The sequence below is a fragment of the Herpailurus yagouaroundi genome, unplaced genomic scaffold, assembly GCF_014898765.1.
Source record: "Herpailurus yagouaroundi ecotype Mexico unplaced genomic scaffold, PumYag 67641, whole genome shotgun sequence".
NCBI classification, from domain to species: Eukaryota; Metazoa; Chordata; class Mammalia; order Carnivora; family Felidae; genus Herpailurus; species Herpailurus yagouaroundi.
In genome coordinates, this window is record NW_024420442.1 from 2,688,748 (window position 1) to 2,696,514 (window position 7,767).

Sequence of the window (7,767 nt, forward strand, 5' to 3'; positions counted from 1 at the left end):
CCTGTGCCTGGCCCCACGCTGTGTCCCCAGGGCCACCGCTCCCGCCCTCGGGTTGCCAGTCAGTCTGGGATGAGGGGCCAGAGGGCCCCGGGCAAGGTGCAAGGCAGGCAGGACGTATGAGGACGAGGACACAGGCTCAGGCCAGCCAGTCGGCTTCCAGGCGACTCGCGGAACCTTTGGCAACTCGCCTAACCATTCGTTTGCTCTTTCCTTGGTTCACTCGCTGCCCATTCCTTCACTTCGTGAATATTTATCAGGTGCCTGTTATGTGCTGGGCGACCGGCAGGCTCTGAGCCTTCTGGAGCTTCCGGCCTAAGTGGGAGGAGGGGGACAGGGGGACCGGAGGGGGCTCCCTTAGATAGGGTGGTTAAAAGAGGCCTCCCGTTGCCATGAGGCCGCACCCTCCTTCTTAAAGACCCACAGATGCTTTCCAGTTAGTGCTGCCAAACCTGAAACCTAAGTGTCCTGAAGAAACTGCCAACATTCTGCAGACATGTAAGGCCTCAAAAATGGGTCCCTAGCACCTCATAAAAACCTTCTCCCTTCGCAGGGCCTCTCACCCGTGAAGGAAGCTTTGAAGAGGGAACCGAGGAGCCTGAGAGCTCGCAGTGAGGCCTCCTGAACACCCAGCTGTAGAGCAGGCAATCCCTCCCCCCCCCCCCCCCACGGGGTTCCAGAAGTTCCTCCCTGTCTTTTAAAGCGACAGTCAGTAACTTAGGCCCAGTTGGTTCTCCCTCCCTTCGTTCGCGTGCTGCACAGGAATCTGTGGCGCAGCCGCAAAGAGCTGCTGCGGCTTCTCCCGGCAGCTGGAGACCCGACGGCCAACTAGACGGCCATGGGCTCTTGGGGGAGCTCACAGTCCGATCAGCGGAAGCGACAGAGATGCATTCGTTTCACGCATAACTAATTAACTACAGTTACGCTAAATGCTTTGAAGGAGACTAACGGGAGGGCCCTCACTCAAGGCAGGGGTCAGGGAAGGCTTTCCTGAAAAGCTGAAACCCAAAGGGTGAGCAGGATTTGGCTGGGCTGAGAGGCGGGAAGGGAGGAAGCGTTGTCTTATGGGGGACACGACAAGTGAAGGCTGGGGCGGGGGCACGCAGGGTGGTGCTTTCCACAAACACAAAGCGGGGCCTGGTGAAGTAAGGAGAATGAGACTCCACGTGAATTCTGGGAGGTAGGCAAGGAGGGGCCAGACAGGTGGGGCCTCACAGGCCGTGAGAAGCATTCGGTTGCAGCCTTAGAACTTTGAGGAGCCACCGAAGGGCTCCTGACAGGGGACAGACAGAATCAGGTTTGCATTGGCTTTGGCGGGGGGTGGGGGGGAGCAGCCAAGAGTGGATGTGGGGAGACACTTGGAAAGCTGCTTACAGTCATTCGGGTGGGAAGCAAAGTCGGAAGCCTCGATCCCTATGGTGTGGGGAAGATGGAAGGCAGCGCAAGAGTCTAGACGCTTGGGGGAAGTGCAATCCACAGGCCATTTTGGTGGGTCGGCCATGGGGCTTCAGGGAAGGGAGGATTCGTTCCCATTATCTAGAGTGGCAGGTGAGAACTCGTAAGAGAAAATCTCCAGAATCAAGGACCTGAGGGAATTCTTAAACTAGATACCAAAGCACCACCCATAAATGAAGGAGGAAATCAAACTACGAATGCACTCAATGACTTGGATGGCCATCAAGGGCATTATGCTGTGGGGGAAAAGCCAACGTCTAAAGGCCACATACTGTATGATTCCATTTATGTAACATTCTCGAAGTGACAAAATTATAGAGACTGGGAACAGATTGGTAGTTTCCAGGGGTGAAGGATGGAGGGCGGGGGACTATACAAGGGTAGCTCGGGGGAGAATTCCTGTGGTATCTTGGTCGCGGTGGTGGTTACACATGTGGTAAAATGACACAGAACTACACACACACACACACACACACACACACACACACACATTGTACCAGCGCCGGTTTCCTGGTTTTGACATCGTGCTGCAGTAATAGGAGATTTAGCCACTGGGGCAAACTAAGCAAAGAATACACAAGAACTCCCTGTGCTATCTTCACAGCTTCCTGTGACTCTGTCCTTCAAAAAATTTTTACAGTTGGCGAAGAAAAAGAGACAAGACATGGTGTGTGGCTTGTAGAAAGCAGCGGATGAAACGTAGCTACTATTAAAACCAGAGGTTGCCCCCTGTTTTCAAGGACCCTCTAAGTCAGCCCTGTGGCAGGGAAATAAAAAGGCATGAGGCTGTGGTGACATTCTGAGCTGGGGGGACTTAGGCTGTGTTAAATAGAGGGAGCAGAAGGAGGACAGAGAGGGGAATGGAATCCATAAGGGCTTTTTTTTATTGTTTTTAAAATTTTTATCATTTTTTATTGTTTTTAATGTTTATTTTATTTATTTTTTTAATTTCTTAATGTGTTTTTTTTTTTTAATTTTCTTAACGTTTAGAGACGGAGCATGAGTGGTGGAGGGGAAGAGAGAGAGGGAGACACAGAATCGGAAGCAGGCTCCAGGCTCCGAGCCGTCAGCACAGAGCCCGACGCGGGGCTCGAACGCACGGACCGTGAGATCGTGACCTGAGCCGAAGTCGGACGCTTAACCGACTGAGGCACCCCTTATTTATTTGGAGAGAGAGAGAGAGAGAGAGAGAGAGATCACGCACATGTACGTGCACGCACAGGAGGCACAGAGAAAGAGGGAGAGAGAATCCCAAGCAGGCTCTGCGCTGTCAGCAAAGAAGCTGACTCAGGGTTCAAACTCATTAACTGGACCATGAGATCATGACCTGAGCCGAAATCAAGAGTTGGAGGCTCAACCAACCGAGCCACCTGGGTGCCCCTAAGGGCTTTTTTTTTTTTTAAATCAAAAGTACAAATTAGGCAAATTACAAGGTGAGATTACAGAAGGGGTCCCCTTAAAAGTCCTTGAAACACCAGCCTGCATTTATGAATTTGTTTACAGAATAGTAACTTTTTAACGAAAGTCTTAGGAGCAAAGATCAGGGACATCTTAGCCGGAAAGCTTGGAACTCCCACTGGCAGCTTGTCAGTGGCAATGACCGTGTCCTACTAGGACCATGTTACTTTAATAACTCTTTCTGACCAAAACTCACTTTTTTCATGTGTGTAGAGTAGGCTGGGATTCGGATTCCCCATCCAGTTCTTTCCTATCCACTGATTGGTACTTATTTCGCCCTTAGGGATTTATTCCTTCTGCTTAAACCAGACTCCCTGTTACAACCTCAATCTTAGCTAAGAGTAGATTTTCAATGAGGGGAGACCACGCCAGCTCTTGGGTAAGGGAAGAAGGGAACAGAGGATATGGGTAAGGAGGAAGAGAAGACTTCTTTTAGTGGCCTTTGTGGACGACTCATCTTGTCATGGTACATTCCTCACCCTTCTTATTCATTGCTGAGTGCTCAATTGAGCACAGCAGAGCAAGCAGATTGATGATGATGATGATAGGGATGATGGTGATGACGATGGGAACTACCACGTTTTAGGCATCCACTACGTGCCAAGAACTGTGCCATTTTCTCTCACTTTCACAACAAATCTCACAAAGAGGACACTATTTTTAGCACCTCTTTAAAGGTGTAGAAACAGTTGAGCAACCGACTCTTGATTTCAGCTCAGGTCATGATTCCAGGGTCATGGGTTCAAGCTCCGCGTCGGGCTCTGAGCTGAGCATGGAGCCTGCTTTAGATTCTCTCTCTCTCTCTCTCTCTCTCTCTTTCCTTTTGCCCCTCCCCACTCTCTAAAACAAAAGAAATTAAAACAAAGGTATAGAAACAGCTTCAGAGAAACCAAGAAGCATGGTATAACCAGGTTAGGAGCCAAAGTCTTGTCTGGCCCCAAAGGACTGCTTTGAAAGAGACCATAATAGGGACGACCTCATCCAATGGAGGGGTCAGGGAAGGCTTTCCAGAGGAAATGTCCACGGGACTGTTCTCCGGACACTCCCTCCATCCTCGACAGTAAACCAGCATATGCTCACACAGAGCTCCCCTTTCCAGTCTGTAAGATGGCGATCAGCTAATGAGCCAGGGGATGCTGGGGCCCCCTACGCGGTCACAAGTTCGGTTTCGCGCCTCCTGCTCCAACAACCTGGACATCCCCCAATCCTCAACCAGAAACCGAGGTGGCCCAAAATCTGAATGGTATAATTTCAGGATGCCTGCCCCTCCCCTCATTTGCTAAACCACAACTTCCATCCTTCTTTTCGTTTACGGCCTCCTTTCTACTGTGTGGGGTGGGGACCAGCTAGGTCCCCTCAGCTGCCAAAATGCAATCCACCCCCCACCCCTGCCCCGGGAAAGAACCCATACTGTGGCGTTCTCAAGTAGGAAAATCTTCTAACGCACGTGGAGATCCAGATAGGTGGGCAGGTCGGAAGGGAGAAGGACCATGAAAACCAATAAATGTGGGACGCCTGGGTGGCTCAGTTGAGGGTCCAACTTCAGCTCAGGTCATGATCTCGCAGTTTATGAGTTCAAGCCCCACCCTGGGTTTACTGCTGTCAGCATGGAGCCCGCTTTGGATCCTCTGTCCCCCTCTCTCCCTCTGCCCCTCCCCTGCTCATGCTCTCTCTGTCTCAAAAATAAATAGACATTAAAAAAAAAAATGAAAACCAACAAATGAAAGCCAGGGCACTGATGAAATGACTGGGGCAAAGAACACTAGGTTAATAGTAGTCGAGTCTGGTATGGGAATACGGATATACATACATGTATGTGTCTATAACATATTCATAGAATATATATAATAGAATACAATAGAATATATTGAGAAAGAGAAAAGCATCCCCTGCCAGGATGGCTTTGGCGTGGCGAGCCACTGGCCCTGTGCGCACAGCTAGGCCTTGGTGTTCTCCTGTTGAACATAAACAATTTCACAAACAGCAACATCAGACAAGGCCACTCTGTGACAGTAATGGACCAAGGCAAAAACAAGACCACTCCTTAATCATGTCCGACCCTGGACAAAACACGAACGTTGTCTAAACCACAGAAATGACCAAACACCCCCCTCTCTTGGCTTCCTACGTGGCTGCTGCTGCTTTACCAAGTACAATTTTAGCCTCGTTCTGGTCTGCCTTCCTTCGAGATAAGATTTATTGGAATCTCCCATCATAGAAGTGGCCTTGCTTCCTAATAGTATCCAATCTAGAGCAAGCCCCGCCTTCCTGAAACCCTCCCCAAATCACAGAACGCGAGCCCAAATCCTAGAAGAACTTTCTAACACCCTCTTCTTGAGCTGGCCATGACTCCCCCACTGCTGGAAAATATCGAGTGTGGTGCGTGTGCGTGTGCTAGTTGGAATTACATGAATGGAGATATAAATGTATCTTACACACATATACTTTTTTCCTACACGATTTGGTCTCAGTTTCAAAGTCTTCACTTAACATGAAAACGGAACCTTGGCTGGATGTCTGAACAGCGGAGCAAAATCTTATTAATGGCCAGAACCATAATCCACTCTACACGAGGAGGAGGAGAGGCGGCTGAAGTTTACCCTTGTCGTAACTATAAAAAAAGGAGTCGGCTATGGCAATTAACCATCTGAATAAAAATGGCTTCATCTAGTTCAGAAGCAGCATCATTTGCATGCTGATTACTCTACCTGATCTATTCATTCGTAAAAATCAAGGGGGAGTAGGTACCTAGCAGGCTCAGCCGGTAGAGCGGGTGACTCTTGATCTCGGAGTCGTGAGTTCGAGCCCCGCGATGGGTGTGAAGGGTACTCTCACGAAATTAAAAAGAAAAAGAAAAGGAAATTATTTAAAAAAAAAAAAAGGTCAAGGGAACCTCTACTTAGGGTCGTCCCGTTAGGCACTATTTGGGGTTTCTGTTTTACTTGAAGGTCACTTATTTGTAAACAGTCTGTGAATGGGACTATGCTAGAGGGCCTTTACCTACTAACCATTCCAAAACTGTGAGACCGGCTACCCATTGCATACCTTCAGCGTTATCCAATTCATTCATGGGGCCAAGGCACATGAGTCCATCCCGTTATTCAGGCCATTTTGGTAGACAAGATGTCTTCCACATCCGGGGCAGTTCTGAGCCACCTGTCTCACGGTCTCTGATCCAGGCTTTCTCAACTTCAAATTATTGACATTGGGGCTAGATACCTGGGGGCAGAGGGAGACTCTCCTGTGCACTAGAAGATGTTTACCAGTATCCCTGCCCTCTACCCACGAGCGGCCAGGAGCACACCTCCCCGCACCCCCATGAAACAATCAAAATTGTCTCCAGACTTTGGCAGAGGTCCCTGGGCGGTAAAATCCTCCCGTTGAGAATCACTGTTCTAAGCCTGCAGTTTCGCTAAATGGCTTACACCTGTCATCCCTTTAGCCTCACCTCCCCCCTCACTTAAAACAGATAGTAGACCGTCATCCGGGGTCTTGCCCTTGGCCTACTGCTGCCTCCACACGGATGAAGGACCACACGAAAGTAAGGCGCAGCTGGGGGAATGAGGCTCCGAACTAAATCCCACTCGGCCTTCTGCTATGGAGGAGGGGTTCCAGATGTCTGTCACTAGCCACTTGGCCTTGGAGGAATTTCCAGAGGTGTCCGTTGCCTGGTGCCCTTTGCCCTACAGTTGTTTGAGGGACACTTGCCTTGCCGCTAAGTGCTAAGTGCTGGGCACCTATTTACTCTGTGTCGGCCGTGCGTGAAAGACACGGGTAAGGTAGACAAGTAACAGACAATCCCAGTGCAGTTTGGCCGGGGGTCTCAGAAAGGAAAGCCCAAAGAGACTGTGGGATCCCCAAGAAGGGCACCGGGACCAGCCTGGGAGGTCAGGGATGGGGTCCCAGAGAAGGTGATATTTGAGCTAAGTTGTGAAAAAAGAGAATCTGCAAGCCAAAGGCTAGGCTGGGCTAGGCTAAGGCCAGAGAGGGCTCTGGAACAGGTGGATGGGGTTGCACGGTCTGTGTTTGGAAGATGGTGGTAACCCTATGTTGTTGACTGTTTCCCCAGCTTTAAAAGGCAAGAGAGAGGGGTGCCTGGGTGGCTCAGTCGGTTAAGCAGCCGACTTCGGCCCACGTCACGATTCTCAAGGTTCATGGGTTCCAGCTCCGCGTCAGACTCTGTGCTGACAGCTCGGAGCCTGGAGTCTGCCTCGGATTCTGTGTTTCCCTCTCTCTGCCCCTCGCCCACTCATGCTCTGACTCTCTGTCTCTCAAAAATAAATAAATGTTAAAAAAAATTTAAACAAAAAAAGGAAGAGAGAAACAATGAAGGCAGAGTGGTAAGCAGCGAAAGGGTTGTAGATCTTGAAACATCCCCAGAAACCCTGGGGAGCCGGGAAGGGTGTTCACATTCAGGTTTCCTACTTCTGTTCCCAGAGACGCTGATTCGCTTGGCCTCAACCTGAGGCCCAGGCATCTATATTTTCTTCTTTAAACTGTTAACATGATGGATTGCATTGATGGATTTTTCAAATATAGAATCTTCCTGCCATCAAATTATTGGATAACCCCACTTGGTTGCGGTATATTATTCTTTATATGTTACTGAATTCTATTTTCCAATACATCGTTGAGGATTTTTGAACCTATATTCATGGGGGTATGGCCTGTGGTTTGAGTGATTGATTTTTGGACCATCTTTGTCTGGTTTTGGTATCCGGCTAATGTTGGTCTCATAAAATAAGTAGAGAAGTACTTCTTCCCCCTTTAGTTTTTGAAAGACATTATGTAGAACTGGTGTTATCATTTTTTTTTTTTTTTTTTTGCATGTTTGGTTGAATACACCAACGAAGCCAG

General features: G+C 49.2%; 1 long non-coding RNA gene across 1 annotated transcript; it reads left to right on the forward strand.

Moving 5' to 3' along the window:
- Positions 1-1,202: 1,202 nt before the first annotated feature.
- LOC121025468 (uncharacterized) lies at positions 1,203-5,580 on the forward strand. The gene is made up of 2 exons (XR_005788055.1): positions 1,203-1,294; positions 5,382-5,580. It is a non-coding gene; the product is annotated as an uncharacterized LOC121025468 (long non-coding RNA).
- Positions 5,581-7,767: the final 2,187 nt, after the last annotated feature.